Source organism: Apium graveolens, chromosome 8, assembly GCF_009905375.1.
Source record: "Apium graveolens cultivar Ventura chromosome 8, ASM990537v1, whole genome shotgun sequence".
Classification (NCBI taxonomy): domain Eukaryota; kingdom Viridiplantae; phylum Streptophyta; class Magnoliopsida; order Apiales; family Apiaceae; genus Apium; species Apium graveolens.
In genome coordinates this window covers 237,714,424-237,723,588 of record NC_133654.1, presented here as the reverse complement: position 1 = coordinate 237,723,588, position 9,165 = coordinate 237,714,424, and the positions used below count along the sequence as shown (strand labels likewise).

At 42.2% G+C, this 9,165-nt stretch overlaps 1 non-coding gene across 1 annotated transcript; it reads right to left on the bottom strand.

The window, feature by feature from the left end:
* Nucleotides 1-1,727: 1,727 nt before the first annotated feature.
* Nucleotides 1,728-1,834, bottom strand: LOC141681397 (small nucleolar RNA R71). Its single transcript, XR_012558835.1, has one exon. It is a non-coding gene; the product is annotated as a small nucleolar RNA R71 (small nucleolar RNA).
* Between the last annotated feature and the right edge of the window lie 7,331 nt (nucleotides 1,835-9,165).

The window sequence follows — 9,165 nt, the reverse complement described above, 5'->3', positions numbered from 1 at the left end:
ACTATTATATAAGTAGATTTGAGACGTTTTCATAGAGAATATGAAGGAGATTATGTTTTAGATTGTGTTTGGCGCAAGAAGCGAAGGAGATAAGGAAGAAGACCGATTTAGCACACTGCAGCGAAGAGGAAGCATATTTTCTTGTGATTCTTGTTTCGTTGTAACGTTGGATGCTAGTTTTCTTGCTTTGACTTATTTACTCTTGTGACGTACTCTGTTTTAATATAATTAGTTTAGTTATTATTTTCTTGTGTTGTTTATCATGATTTCATATGAACCCATGATGGCGATAAGTTCTATTATGGGCTAATCGTGATCATGGGGTTGCAACGGATTTATTATGGAATTCTTTAGTTAATTGTTTAATACTTTAGTGTGTGATGATTACATGATATCTAGTATTGGTTGTGCGTATTCGTCTTATGTGCGTCGCGAACATATAAGATAGGGTGTTAATCTCTTGTAAAGCGACGGTGGATCTTGAGATTTAGAACTTGCCATGCTAGCATAGGTTCATGTACGTTGTGCATGATTAGTGGGTAACTCTAACAGTTTTATTTGCCCTATGTAATCAAAAGGGATAACTTGTGCTTAAATCGTTGTGTTGTCAATTTCTGTAGACATATAGGAACTCAACATGATTGATGACTATTCAACTTCTATCTTAATTGTGGATGCTTGGTAGAATGGTATTAGTACAATGAAAGTTGGCTTTTATCAGTTTCGTGTTATTCGATTAATGTCATCACTGTCACATGCTAAAGGTAATAACAATGGCTATAGAAGGAAGTAATAATGAAGTTGTGATCTCATGAGTGTTTTATTATTGATAAATTGAAGTGTTAGTTAAGTGGTTAATTAAGTAGTTAATTATAGTTAATATTTAATCAACAATTTTAAGTGTTATTATCTTAACATTGAGAAGTAGTCATACATTGGTGAGTGAGTTTAATTAGACAATAACTTAGTCTGAGTCTCTGAGGGAACGAACTAGAAAGTATTCTATATTACTTGCGAACGCGTATACTTACGTGAATATTAGTGCATGTTTTCGCCCTAACAAGTTTTTGGCGCCGCTGCCGGGGACTCGACGTATTTGTTTAGTTTATGTACTTACCATCATTGGTCATTAGGACTCAGTGATTAGGACGTAGTAGTTAATTACTCTTTTCGGTTATGTTTCAGGTACTTAGCAAGCGTTTATGCAAACTCGTTCTCGTGCTCGCAAGAGGACCTTAGATACAGCTGAGGAGAAAGACGAAGTTCTTGATACTCCGGAGAAGTTAGATTTTGAGGATTCAGATTCAGGAACTGAGCAGAAAGAACCAGTAAACATGGGAGATCGTATTGTTCAAGCTGATCCAGCTCTTATGGATTTTTCTCGGCCTAAAATTGATGACATTCAGTCAAGCATCCTTCATCCGGCTATTCAAGCTAACACCTTTGAAATCAAGTCGGGCACTATTCAGATGGTGCAGAATTCTGTTTCTTTTGGAGGAGCGGCAACTGAAGACCCCAACATGCACATAAGGAATTTTGTCGAGATCTGCAGCACTTTTAAGTATAATGGCATGACTGATGAGGCTATCAAGTTGAGGCTTTTCCCATTCTCACTGAGGGATAAAGCTAAAGACTGGTTACATTCTGAACCAGCTGGGTCAATCACTACGTGGCAAGATCTTGCGCAAAAGTTTCTGGTGAAGTTTTATCCAATGGCAAAGACTGCTGCTATGAGGAGTGCTCTTACTCAGTTTGCGCAGCAACCTATAGAATCTATGTGCGAGGCTTGGGAACGCTACAAGGAAATGTTGAGAAAATGTCCACATCATGGAATGCCGGATTGGATGGTAATCACTGGTTTTTATAATGGTTTGGGGGCCCAATCTCGGCCCATGCTCGATGCAGCAGCTGGAGGCGCCTTATAGGCTAAAAGCTATACTGAGGCGTATAATCTTATCGAGACGATGGCTGTAAATGAGCATCAAAATCCAACTTAGAGGATGACGTCAGGCAAGGTAGCAGGTATTCTGGAAGTTGATGCAGCCACCGCTATTGCAGCCCAGCTCCAAGCGCTATCAATGAAGGTTGATTCTTTGGCTATGTATGGAGTTAATCAAATAGCTATGGTTTGTGAGCTTTGTGCAGGTTCTCATGCTACGGATCAGTGTTCTCTTGTCAACGAATCTGTTCAGTATGTGAATAATTATCAGCAACAACAGCAGCCTGTGCCAGCGACCTATCATCCTAACAACATAAATCATCCAAATTTCAGCTGGGGGAATAATCAGAATGCTATTCAGCCAACATATCAGCAAGGAGTAAGTAAACAGTTTAACCCACCTGGATTCCAGCAACCACAGCAGTATGCTACAAGGCAATCATATCCTCAACAGGGAAGTACAGCTGCACCTACTAGTGCTGATTTTGAGGAACTTAAGCTGTTGTGCAAGAGTCAGGCGGTTGCTATCAAGACCTTGGAAAATTAAATCGGTCAATTAGCCAATGCAGTGCTCAATCGTCAACCTGGCACTCTTCCCAGTGACACGGAAGTACCAGGCAGGAAGGAAGCTAAAGAGCAAGTCAAGGCTATTACCTTAAGGTCTGGAAAAGTAGCTGATGCTGAAAAGGCAAAAGAAGTCGAAGCTGAAGTTAGAGATGAAGAATCTAAGCAAAAGGAGAAAGTGGCGGAACCAAAGAAGACTACTGTTGAACACACTCTGCCTGAGGCTAATACAGGAGAGAAACAGCTCTATCCTCCACCACCTTTTCCTAAGAGATTGCAGCAACAAAAGCTGGATAGACAGTTCAGGAAGTTTCTGGAGGTGTTCAAGAAACTTCACATCAATATACCTTTCGCTGAGGCGCTGGAACAAATGCCTAGTTATGCGAAGTTTATGAAGACTATTCTTTCAAGGAAGGTGAAACTAGATGACCTTGAAACCGTTGCTCTCACGGAAGAATGCAGCACGGTTCTGCAACAAAAGTTACCACCAAAACTGAAAGATCCAGGAAGCTTCACCATTCCTTGCACCATTGGCAATCTAACTTTTGACAAGTGCCTTTGTGATTTGGGAGCAAGCATTAATCTGATGCCGTTGTCGATCTTTAAAAAGCTGGATCTGCCTGATCCAAAACCCACATACATGTCGCTACAATTGGCGGACCGTTCCATTACTTACCCAAGGGGCATAGTTGAGGATGTGCTCGTCAAGGTGGATAAGCTCTTCTTTCCTGCTGATTTTGTTATTCTGGATTTTGAGGAAGATAAGAAGATTCCCATAATCTTGGGGAGGCCTTTCTTGGCTACTGGCCGTACCTTGATAGATGTGCAAAAAGGGGAACTTACTATGCGGGTCCAAGATCAGGATGTGACCTTCAACGTATTCAAGGCAATGAAATTCCCTACAGAAGATGAGGAGTGCTTAAAAGTGGATGTGATTGATTCTGCGGTTACTTCGGAACTCGATCACATGCTAATGTCTGATGCATTGGAAAAGGCCTTAGTGGGGGATTTTGACAGCGATGATGAAGATAGCAACGAGCAATTACAATATCTGAACGCTTCTCCATGGAAGCGAAAGCTCGACATACCATTTGAATCTCTTGGTACTTCTGACCTTAAGAATGCTGAAGGGAAGCTCAAACCATCAATAGAGGAAGCACCTACCTTGGAGCTCAAACCATTACCTGAACACTTGAGGTATGCTTTTTTAGGTGATTCATCTACGTTACCTGTTATTATTTCAGCTGACCTTTCAGGTAGTGAGGAAGACAAGCTCTTAAGGATTTTGAGAGAATTCAAATCGGCTATAGGATGGACCATAGCAGACATCAAGGGGATAAGTCCTTCATATTGTATGCATAAAATTCTGTTAGAGGAAGGTAGTAAGCCAACTGTGGAACAGCAGCGAAGACTAAACCCGATCATGAAGGAGGTGGTGAAGAAAGAAATTCTGAAATGGCTAGATGCAGGCATCATTTATCCTATTTCTGACAGCTCGTAGGTGAGCCCCGTGCAATGTGTACCTAAGAAAGGAGGTATCACTGTGGTCGCAAATGAAAATAATGAGCTCATCCCTACTCGAACAGTTACAGGATGGAGAGTATGCATGGATTATAGAAAATTGAACAAAGCCACAAGGAAGGATCACTTCCCTCTCCCATTCATTGATCAAATGCTTGACAAATTGGCGGGACATGAGTATTTTTGTCTTCTGGATGGTTATTCCGGGTATAATCAGATTTGTATTGCACCAGAGGATCAGGAAAAGACTACCTTCACTTGTCCATTTGGCACATTTGCTTTTCGTAGAGTTTCGTTTGGGTTATGTGGCGCCCCGGCCACCTTTCAGAGATGTATGATGGCTATATTCTCTGACATGATTGGAAATAACGTCGAAGTGTTCATGGATGACTTCTCCGTCTTTGGACACTCATATGATGAATGTTTGAATAATCTGCGCGCCGTACTCAAAAGATGCGTGGAAACTAATTTGGTGCTTAATTGGGAGAAATGTCATTTTATGGTGCGTGAAGGCATTATCCTTGGGCATAAGGTCTCTAGCAAAGGTTTGGAGGTGGACAAGGCCAAGGTGAGAGTCATTGAAAATCTTCCCCCACCTAATTCGGTGAAAGGAATCCGTAGTTTTCTCGGTCATGCGGGTTTTTATTGGCGATTCATCAAGGACTTTTCAAAGATATCTAAGCCGTTGTGCAATTTACTTGAGAAATATGTGCCTTTCAAATTTGATGATGAATGTTTGGCAGCATTCGAGACTCTCAAGGAGAATTTGATCACGACACCAGTTATTACAGCACCAGATTGGACATAACCGTTTGAGATGATGTGTGATGCGAGTGACTATGCGGTAGGTGCAGTTCTGGGACAGCGCAAGAAAAATCTCTTCCATGTGGTCTACTATGCGAGTAAGACTTTAAATGGGGCCCAATTGAACTACACCACTACTGAGAAGGAGCTTTTGGCTATAGTCTTTGGCTTTGAGAAATTTCGATCTTATCTGCTTGGTACGAAAGTGACAGTATTCACTGATCATGCAGCTATTCGCTATCTGGTTTCTAAGAAGGATTCAAAGCCGAGACTCATTTGTTGGGTGCTTTTACTTCAAGAATTTGAGTTAGAGATCAAAGATAGAAAAGGTACTGAGAATCAAGTAGCTGACCATCTCTCTAGGTTGGAGAATCCCGATTCTACTTCACAAGATAGGACGTTAATCAATGAATCTTTTCCGGATGAGCAGTTGTTTGCAATTCAGGAGGAAGAACCATGGTTTGCAGATATTGTAAACTATCTTGTCAGCAATATAATGCCGCTTAATTTGACATCCGCTCAAAAGAAGAAGTTTCTGCATGAGGTGAAGTGGTATATGTGGGATGAACCATATTTGTTTAGACAGGGAGCTGATCAGATCATCAGGAGATGTATCCCGTTCTGTGAGATGGAGGGGATATTACGAGACTGCCATTCCACGGTTTATGGTGGACACTATGGAGGTGAGAAGATGGCAGCTCGTATTCTGCAAGCAGGTTTTTTCTGGCCTACTTTGTTCAAGGATGCTCATCAATTTATTTTAAGGTGTGATCGTTGCCAAAGAGTGGGAAATTTGTCAAGGAAGGATGAGATGCCATTAAATGTGATGCTTGAAGTCGAGGTCTTTGATGTATGGGGAATCGATTTCATGGGGCCTTTTATCTCGTCTTGCAATAATCAGTACATCTTGCTGACAGTCGATTATGTCTCAAAATGGGTCGAAGTTAAAGCTTTACCGACAAATGATGCAAAGGTAGTACTAAATTTTCTTCATAAGCAAATTTTCACAAGGTTTGGAGCGCCTCGGGTAATCATAAGTGATGAAGGATCGCATTTTTGCAACCGTAAGTTCACTTCTATGATGCAGCGTTATAATGTGAATCATCGAGTAGCTACTGCCTATCATCCGCAAACAAATGGTCAAGCGGAAGTGTCTAACAGAGAGATAAAGCGCATTCTAGAGAAGGTCGTTTGTCCGTCAAGGAAGGATTGGTCTTTAAAGCTCGATGAAGCTGTTTGAGCTTACAGAACAGCATACAAAACTCCACTTGGGATGTCACCGTTTCAGTTGGTGTATGGTAAGGGATGTCATCTACCGGCGGAGCTTGAGCATAAGGCCTACTGGGCATTGAAGAAATTGAACCTGGATTTAGATGCAGCTGGTAAGAAAAGAATGCTTCAGCTTAATGAACTTGATGAATTTCGACTTCAAGCGTACGAGAATAACAAAATGTATAAGGAAAAGGTGAAGAGGTGGCACGATAGGAAGCTACATCCTAAGTTATTTGTGCCAGGGCAACAAGTTCTGTTATTCAACTCTCGGCTCCGACTTTTTCCTGGGAAGTTGAAATCAAGGTGGTCTGGACCTTTTATTGTCAAAACTGTGTTTCCACATGGAGCGGTGGAAATTTTTGAGAATGATTCGGACCAAGCATTCAAGGTTAACGGTCAGCGGTTGAAGCACTACTATGGGGACATGGCAAACCGAGAGTTGGTTAGTGCCATTTTGTTGACTACTTGAGAAAGGTACGGAACGTCAAGCTAATGACGAAAAAGAAGCGCTGCGTGGGAGGCAACCCATGAATTGTTGTTACAGGAACCCTTAGAAGTTAATAACCTATCCAAAAACACAAAAAAATCAGAAAACAGGGGCTGAATTTTTTTTTTTCCAGAGACCCTCTGCGCGCCCGCGCATAAATGCTGAGCGGCCGCGCAGGGGTCGAGTTCCAGAAAATTTTTTACAGTTCAGAAAAAAAAAACAAAATACAAAAACCCATCACAGCCCATAAACCCACGAATTCTTTTCCCATTACCCCATGAGTTTATCCCTCAACCCCACTCCTAATCTAATTTAACCTACTCCATACCCTATATATACATACACCTATCCCACATATCTCCCACAAACTTCCTACACTTAAACCCTCTCATAAACATCAAATATCAGTTCTTACACACTTTTATTCACAAATCAATGGCACCCAAGAGAGCACGCACTATTGACAGCAGCAGCACAGTTCCTACTGCTGATTCATCAAGGGGTACTACTGCAAGGCCTCAGTTAACTGACAGAGCTGCAGAGGAGGAGTACACTAGGCTGTTGGGGAAGCCGATTCTGAAGGAGAGGGGGTTTTTACCATCAGGGAGGGATGGTGAGTTGTTGCCCATGATTGCAGAGAAGGGGTGGATAGCTTTTTGTGAGTCACCCGAAGCAGTACCGATGAGTGTTGTTCGCGAGTTCTACGCGAACGCGAAGGCTGAAAAGAATGGGTTTTCTGTAGTTCGTGGGCTGACGGTTGATTATCATCCTGCGGCGATTCACCGTGTGATTGGACAGCGAGAGAGGAAGCCCGAGGAGGAGAACTGGAATGAAAAGACTGCTGAGGATTTTGACTTGGATTTGATTTGTGCGACTCTCTGTCGACCGGGCATAGTTTGGAACCGCAGTCCAGCCAATAATGAGTATCGTCACTTTCCGGCGATCGCCATGAACAGGTATGCCCATGCATGGAATGCATTTATATGTGCTAATATTTTGCCTTCTTCACATGCACACGAGGTCACAGTTGAGAGAGCATAATTTTTGTGGGGAATTCTGAATGAGGAATACTATGTGGACCTTGGTGAGTTTATCTACCAAGGAATTCTGAAGTTTTTGAGGGGAGCAAAGCATATGAACATCCCTTATGCATCCACGGTTACGAAGCTATGCCGAGCAGTAGGAGTGAACTGGCCGGCTCATGAGCAGTTGCAGTTGCCAGCAACTCCGATAGATTCTGGCACTCTGAATGGGATGCAGAAGTGGACCGGTGGTGAGCCTGAGGAGCATGGGCTGGGTTATCGTCTTCCAGGAGGACGTCCAGCACGAGGTGCTACTATGGCTAGGCCAGGGCGTGGTGAGGCTGGTTCTTCGAGAGCTCAGAAGGTGCTTGGATGGGTGATGCCCAGTATAGGAGGCTTTCACGGCGGATGGATGCCATGTATGAGACGCAGAGCGGGTTTGCTCAGGAACTCACTCTTGCGTTAGGGACTGCTTTTCGAGGCCTTGGAGCTGATATCCAGTGGCCAGTTTTTGGTGAGGACTCTGCATACCCGCCGCCTGATACTCCACCCACTGAGGGTGATGATGATGATGACTCCGAGTAGGTATACCCTGTATTCCTTTCTACTACCTTCACTGGGGACAGTGAAGATTTTAAGTTTGGGGGTGGTAGTTAAGGAATATTTTGTGTGTGTCATATAGCTGCATATTCATGATAGTTAGTTCATATAGTTGCATAATTTTTGCCATATAGTTTTTTTTATATAGCTTTATTTGTTTGTCATATCATATAGCTCATGCATATACCATGATCCCTTTTGCAATGATTTATCGACTGAATTGTGATATTGATGCGAGTGTAGTGATAGCATTAAAGTGATATTAAGTTGTGTAGGTTGATATGCATGCTAGAAGCACTTGTATTTTCACTAAGTCTTAGAGAATGCTTAAGGGCTAGATTGTTGTTATGATCTGATTATTTTCGAGGATAATCTATTTATTATGCTTAGAATTTGATAATAGGTTCTTAGTGGTAAAGGCATGAAAAAGAAAAAAAAATGGAGTAAAAATGGAATTTGTTGCTAGTTGTGGCTAGGCGTCAAATGGCTAGTAGCCGGCTCGCATGTTATGCGAGTAGTCTAGGGTTGAGCAAGATGGAGCGAAACGCACTTGCTCAGAAAAGAAAAAAAAAATTTGCATAATTGATCAAGAGTGGGCTCTTTGGTATTCGAGTTATTAAGTTCATAGGGGACTTTGTGCCTAGTGACCTAAGGCTTTTAGAGTCTGGGATCCGCTAACCTAACGCTCGTTACATGGATACCATTGTATAAGTCTTTTGTGGACGTCACTCATTGCACGGTCAAATAAGCATTTGAGTTGTAAATAAAAAGCACGATTCCGTAGTAAGCTCCAGAGTTCTTGTAGTGTTGTATATCACTTTGTGCCAACCCAAGGGTTATTGATGTGTTTTAATTGCATGGTTAAATTTCTGATATTTAGAAGATGTAATCTGGAGGAGATGGTGGTGTGAGGATGCCGGGAACGTATTTTCCGGCCATCCCCGTAATTTTCCGGC